Source organism: Teleopsis dalmanni, chromosome 1 (assembly GCF_002237135.1).
Source record: "Teleopsis dalmanni isolate 2A chromosome 1, ASM223713v2, whole genome shotgun sequence".
Lineage (NCBI taxonomy): Eukaryota > Metazoa > Arthropoda > Insecta > Diptera > Diopsidae > Teleopsis > Teleopsis dalmanni.
In genome coordinates, this window is record NC_051846.1 from 228856122 (window position 1) to 228864476 (window position 8355).

Genomic DNA, 8355 nt, shown 5'->3' on the forward strand with positions numbered 1-8355 from the left:
TATCTAGTTCCTTATATTTTCTGTCATTATCACTGCTGATGATATTTAGTTAACGCACAAGCGTTACAACCATGCAATATTAAAATACCAACTATCCTGCAATTCTCCCAATCGTAGGACAATATAGATTTGGTGTATTTTTTTTTGAATATGTATTTGCATATAATATTACCAACTTCACTGGTACTTAATCTATTATTACTAATTGCTGAAAGAGTTGCTAAAGTGTTTTAGTGTTATTTCTTGCTTATATTTTCAAGTTAGTTATATTTTTGAATATACTTAAACATCAATAATCAAGAATTGTACACATCCGGTTTTAAAGATGGAAAGTATTTAATTTCATATAGCCAATAATATGTGGGGGAGCTGAAATAAAAGGTAATTCGTTGTATAACAATTTTGCAATTTTCAATTGTATAACACATTGCAGATAATTGACACTCTTATAGTACTAAAGATTTTGACTATAGCAGTTAGATATTATCTTTATTAACTGATAGATACATAAAAAAAAAATTGACTATATCACTATTTAACTTAAATCGAAGGTTATCCAAATTATTTTATTTTGTCAATACTTACCCTAGTTAAATATTATTGGCGAACTATATATATGTAACAAAATCAACATTCAATTAAAGTTGAAACTCATCTAATAGGTGTACTGCGTAATATGGGTTCCAAATAATATTATAATTTACATCAATTGAATATTGCTAGTAACCCATATAATCGACCCTGATCGAATGGGTGCGTCACAAGAAATGGCAGCAGGTTGAAGTCTATTTCTAAAGATAAGACAAATTTTTGAAAAATAAAAACAATTTTTCCGCGTAATACAGTAAAATAGATCAGATGGACCAAGTCATTCATCACAAATTGTAATATGTCGATTTTTATCATCATAAAATACCATCAAAGGTAATGGTAAATTTGTCTGTAATGATTGTAATCAATATGTAACGAAAATCTTAAAACTGTTAGCACTTTAATATATTTATATAGTCAAGTTTTTTTCTGCATATTGGCTCTAATGTCAGTAAAATACGTGTTAACCATCAGGCAACTGCGAAGTCTGAAGCCCAAAGCAATTGAGTTATTATAAAAACGAATAATTTGCTATCCACTATAATAAACAATGAATCGTTATATGAATAAATCTTAAAATATCTTAAAGGATAACACAATTTCCAAAAACGTTTAAGTAATTTATTATTTTCAATAGTTTATTTTATAAACAAATATTTTTAGTCTGAAATAATACAATTATTTACCTGTAATATTCATTTTATCCCATTTGGCTCTATCAAATTAAAATATAAAAATAAATCTATTTGTCGAACGAATGGAATATTTTAGTTAAAATTGAAACCAAAACTTTATATATACAATGTACTATTTTTGGTAATTATCAATAGTAGTTTGTTTAAAATATACAAACGAAATGCACAACACCGAATATTGTAAAGTTTTGCGTATCTTTATCGTGCTAAATAATTGCAAATAGCAATTGCTTACTTAATTATATATATATTGACAAATTGCGGAAGCCTTTCAGTTAGCAAACTAATTTATTTGTGGCTGTTATCTGTAATGCAGTCATACGTACTCTCGATAATGATGCGGTACAAATTATCCTGTGACTGGTAATTAAACTTAACAACGTATATTTTATTTGCGCGTATTTCGAATTTCATTAAAAATATAATTAAATTAATAAAAAAACACTAAAAGGCTTTTATTATGTATGTGAGCAAATATACTACGATGAATTTAAGCCAGAATAAAAACAGTTTTTGCATTCAATAAAACATACGTTATAGAAATAATACAAAAGAGGTGAGTATTAAATACTAGTTCTGGTTCTATGCAGAATATTAATCAAAACTATTTTCACCTAAATTCGATACAATTTTAGGTTTGATATCATTCGATAATGATGAATGCACCCTTCGCAATGATAACGTCAATTAAGTACTCTATTCTACTCTACTCTACTGTAAAGTAGAGTAAGCTACAGTCCATTAGTCAAATCCAATGTCACTGCTCATATATAAAATTAGATGTAAGCCATTAGGTGCAATTTTACTAGTAACTTAAGATTGATTTAATTAGAATTTATAAATAATTAGTATAATATTTCAAATAAGGAATAATATGAAATAATATGCATTATGTTTGTGAGCTGCTTTATAAGTACAAAAATCATAAATTTGTAAATATTTATAAAGTACCCATTATTGAATAGTGAGTTTTTTAATGATTTGATTTTAAAAATTAAATTATGGTAATGTTCTTAGTACACACTCTATTAAAAAGGTAAATGTGAACCAATAATATTTCGTCATAGTTATAGGCACATCTACATCACGACTGAGATCAATGAAACAGCCTTTGAAAGCTGAGTCCGTATATTGACAATAGTCCGTACTCTTACTTCACTGTTTCTATTTATCTGAGTAGACTAATGATTACTCTGTATTAAAACTAACTCAACAGTGTGAGATCACATAATCAAAGAGACCAATTCATTGTATCATAATGTAAAATGATGTGTTCATTGAATTTTTATGCAATAAACTGATTGTGTTGAATACTGTGTGGTATACTGCGCCATCTTGTACTACTACAATACATTGTCTATTTAAACGATTTAATTATGAAACAAAAAAGGTATCCATTATTGAATTCTTAATGGACCGATTGACAGTTCTTTTGAAAAATACAGATCAATGATTTCACTAGCACACGAAACACAATTTTTAGCATGTCTTTATGTTAAAATGACGAAATGTACTGCTAACACTAGCAGTACATTGAACAGTATTATTATTATTTATTTATTAAGTGGGAATACAATGCGACCCAGATGGATTACAAGCCAACTCTACAAAACCGCGAACACCTGGTAATGCCCGAAAATATCTAATATGATTGAAACTATAACTATCAGTGATGTACAATACAGTACCCTGCACGTATAGATAATAAACCCTCTTTGAACCTCTTCGTCGTTATATTTATTAAACACAAAGTGGAATTGGAAAATAATATTTCCGGTTCCGTATTAAATTATCAATGCCATAGATGCTTTTTGACTGGAAAAGTTTGAGAACCGTCTGTTATAAAATTGCATTAGATAAAATAATATGCGCATCTAAGAAGCAAAAATTTTTACCAAGAAAATGTATTAGCTATAGTACAATAAATTAGTACTTTGCTTTAATTGAATGTTGTTGTTGTTATTGTAGCCCTAAATTACGTATATAGCAGGAGACATGAAAGAAATTGCAAAAAATTCTAATACATAAGTAAGCATAATAGATACAAGATAAGTCAGGAGAACGGGGTTTGTTTGAGGTAAGTAATGGATGAGGGTAGCATTGATCGAGGCGAAAAATTCTAGCTACTGCATATATAGAGCGAAAGTTCAGTAGCATTGAAATTGGTGTCTGCATTGAGACATGAAAACAAATAGGCGACATCATGAAGGGTCGAGCTGCAATTGGAAAACACATTGGGAATTGAAGTATTTATACATGGTTAGTAACTGTTCAACATAGAGCTATACAATGACCACAAATGCGTTAGGTCACTTCTTGCCTAAAATATCAGGCAGAAACTTATTGATAACTTTATTGCTGCGCTACCGCGATTTTAGAAAAGACACCATTAAATATAAATAACTGTATTTCAGGGAATATTTTTGACATTTATGTTGTATAAAAGTAAAATTATTTTTATTATACCTAAAGAACCCATCATTATTAGCCTGATTTTAAGATGCACTGTTTTTTACAAGTACATATATTTGATGCTCTAAGTCGTGGTGCAAAAAACGATAAAATCAGAACTATTTTTGTTTTTGATATAAGAGCATTTGGTATTACCTTTTCCTTGTGATTAAAAAATACTCGCACATAAGAAATCAGAAGGTTTTATTGTAATTTTAAGACATTTGAGTACCTGAAAATTTATAAAATTCGGTTGTATTTTGAAAGTTAAAAAAAAATGCATATCTATGGTTTATTTTGGAAGTGAAAGTAATATTGTTGTCTAGCCAAAATTTATAAAACAACATATTGTAATTAAGAAATATAAGTATATGGACTAAGTTAATATATCTATAAAGACCAAATCGTTATGTATCTCTCTGGTTGTGTAATATTTACAAAAAAGAGAGAAGATAGTTACAATGGAACTTCACGAAAACTGATTTAACCTTATTAGTGAAATCCTTTGTTAACAAAAACATTAAAGAATTTAAATTATGAGGACAAGGATAATAGAATTCAATATCCTTTGAAGGAAATAAGAGAAAAGTTTTGAGTATTTCACAAAGAGGAAGCAAATCTGATTGAAATAATGCTAAAGTCATAAACAAGATATCGAATTCGTTAACATCAAATGCAAATGGAACGCTATTTGCTTATTGATGTGATATACAAATAGTCAAAAGAAAATAAATAAAAATATTCCATAAATAAATAAATATATTCTAAATAAATATTCTAAATACAATAATTTTACTATTTTTAATATTTTAACCAAAAAAAAAAAAAAAAAATAATAATAAGAACCAACAACAAATTCTAATGAATATGAGTGCAAAATATGAAGAAAATTAATTATCCTTATTATTTTCGATAATATCAGTAAATACTCACACGTATTCTGTTATCTTAAACCACATAATTTATGCATGTCAGGAAGGTGTTGAAACTTTCTCTGAGCTATTTTGTGAAATAATATTGAGTAAATATTCATTGTCAAAGATGAATGGAGGCATTAGTATAACAACAACATTTATCTCAAAATGTTAAGTTAATTTTGCAAATTACTGTTGACAAGCATGTATGTCTCTTATATAAATTTACAGAACTGATTGTCATCAAATTGAAATACTGCAAAACTGATTTGTGTATAAATCTGTCAAGAAGTCTGTAAAATAATATGTTAGCACTTTATTATTACCAAAAGTGAGTCACCGAATTTAGAAAAAAAATATAAATACTTTAGTTTTGGCAAGGTAATTAAAGATGTATGATGCTTTAATAATGATTTTATACATCGTATAAATCATTTAGTTCATTTAGGATATCGTTAGTTTACAGCCGTTCAAGCTTTCTCTGGCTATGTGGCAACTGGTATGGTAAAACGACTAATTGTTACAGATTTATTGAAATTAATGTGATAATGCATAACGCGATTCACAATTATATATAACTGTACTCGACTCATTTATATGGTAAAACATTCTGAATTCATAATTTGTAAGTGAATTATACTTTATTTTAAATTTTAACTGTTTGGTTGGTTGCAGTGTCAGACCATTTGATAACATCCATGTACCTCAATACCCTAGTATGGAAGAGTAAAGACTTAATCCATTCCAACGAATTAAGATAATTTAATAGGTCTTTTGTCTTCACCGATAAACAGTCAGTTAAACTTTCAAAGAAGTATCTTTCTAAGAACCTATATCTTCTGGACGCCAAAACCAGGCATACACAGAGAATATGTGTTATGACTTCTTTTTCCTGTGTGTTTCCACAACTTCTGTAGTGATGATTATGAGGCTTGCGCAGTTTCTGTGCATGGGTTCCCATACACATATGACCAGAAAGAACTGCAGTAACCCTTGCAGTGGTCACGCGGTCTCTTTTGATGAGTAATAAGGATCGATTTTTGTTATATGTGGGCCATATTAACCTGTAAGTTGCACATAACTTAAGTTATTTCACATCTGTTATTAGCAAGTTGCAGAAAGTAGAAGAAGGTATTTCGTTTAATGGTCTCTAGGGTAATATAAATCGGTAGCACCAGGGACACATCCAAGGAAGCACCAGAGCGGGCTAAACTGTCAGCTTTTAGGTTCGCTTCGGTGTTCCTATATCCAGGAACGCAGCTCAGGGTGATATCAGCCAAACTTAAACTTTTAATTAATTAATAATAATTAATAATTAATTGCAATAGTTATTAATGTGTACTTAATATCTTTATTTTCTTCAAAAAATGGGAAACTGCACTCTTTCCATATATTATGTTTCCACTTATTAAAAATTATATCACTCAGAAAAATATGCTCTTATCACATACTTCATAATTAAATTGATCCGATCATTTCGTCAAAAAAATTTTAGTTCATGTATTAAGGAAGATATGAAAACCAACATGCGGTATGGTTGAATAAAAATGGTGCCTCGAGAAAGAATATTTTAACTGGAAATTTAGTTAAAATTTGGTAATATCAACGAAATTATTTTTCAGAGTGTAGTTCTCTTGTTCAACGCAAATATAGGAATGTATATGCGATGGTATATCTAAAAGTAATGTTTCGACAATTTCATTTGTCAAATCAATAGCAGCAATAATATTTTTCACTTCTGAAGATAATAGATATTTTATTTGTTTTTAAATTATTTTTCACAACTGAACAGACAAACAAAACCACAATACCGCAACAACTGACAGCATCAGTGAAAATTCTTCAAATATTTCTTAAACGATTTTACCCGAGTATATGGAAATTCAGACTAAATAAAAACAAAATAATTTGATTTTGCAAATAACCGCAAAATTGGTTTTTTAAATAAAATTATTTTATCAATTTTAAGCTTATGTTTAAATAATTGAAAAATGTATTTTCGAAACTGAAAGCGATTTAAGTTTCTAATACTTCACTTTGCGAATAACAAAAAAAAAATGTTTTTAAACAATTTATGAAACTTGAAACAATTAAAATTTATTTAAATAATTTTTTTATTTTTTATTTTCATTAAAAAAAATATTTACAGAAAAAGAAGATAATAATTACATATGTAAAATTACAAGCTAAAGTTAAGTGTAAAGATGTACCTTCATTTGAGTTAATTATTTTATATATTCACCAATCACTGTTTTAAAATCATACTTTTTAATTCTATGAATTACTTAGTTTATACTAAGTCAATATTTGATAACTTGAAGTATACACAAATAGATAAATAATATATTTAACAGGTGTATGTATAAGTTTATTCCGGTTTGACTAAGAGAGTTCAAGTGCAAACGGGTAGATTAAAAAGCTGAGTTCCACTCGACTTAAATGAATGTCAAATGGAAAATCGTAAAGTCACTTGTGAAATGCTATTTCAATGCGACGAAGAAAATCATTTTTGTGTTGAATTATTACTGATAAAATAGATTTATTTTAAAAACCCGAAGCGTGAAAAATCGTAGGTTTTATTGGCGAAACCGGTGCTCCAACATTAAGGTCGAATCGCTTGACAAGAAGACCACGCTTTCTGTCTGTTGGAATGGTATTGTATATTATGAACTTTTAAAGTCTACCACTGCACAATACCACTGCCAATAAATATTTCATTTAAATCACGTGTTGATCGAGAGAAGACTCACTTGTGGCAGGAGACATGACAAAGTGATTTCATTATACTACAATGCGCCGTCTCTCACAGCAAAACCATTCTAAAAGAATGTGAATTCTTTTGAATGCGATATGCTTTCGCACCCATGATACTACCAAGACCTTTCGCCGTCTGACTTTGACCTCTTCGCATCAATGTGGCAAGTGCTTGTAGAATAGCATTTCAGAAGAAGATAGAAAATAGATTTATGAATGATTTCCCGCAAAAGACAAACAGTTTTTCCACCATGGTATTCAAAAATTAACTAATAAGTGGGTTAAATATGTAGAAGCAAATGGACAATTGGACAATTTCCTTTTAAAAATTATGTGATTTCTTTAGCAAAAAAAAAAACCCGGAAAGAACTTATGCATACACCTGGTAAAAAGATATGCATTTGTTTATTTTACTTTTATATATTTTATTTATTTTTGTTTAACAAATATTTGTAAACATTTTTAATTAAACATTTTTGCACTTAAATTGTGTAAAGAAATTTCTAATAATGTTTCTTAAATTTTGCAACTTTGTAGTTTTATTTATAGAAAGATATATTTATAATTTGAAATAAATTTTTGTTTTTAAAAACTAATTTTCAATTTTCTCCGTGTATATTTGTTCACAAAAATATTTCTTGAAGAATTTTCTCTATTCTTAATATAGTTTATTGATATTTTACATTTAATAGCAAAGTTTTAATATTTAATTACATTGACTTACAGACTACACAATTGTAACAAAATAACATGTATGTATATGTGATATTACTTGTTTATTATATTAATTCGGGTATATTGTATTTATTACATAAATCAGGTTAAATGTCTATTAAATGTTTGCTGAGATAGATATATGTATCTAGTTATAAATATGTCTTGATGCTTATTTTAATATGTGTAGCACATCTACAGTTGTGTTTGTATATACTATATGTATAAGAGTGTAA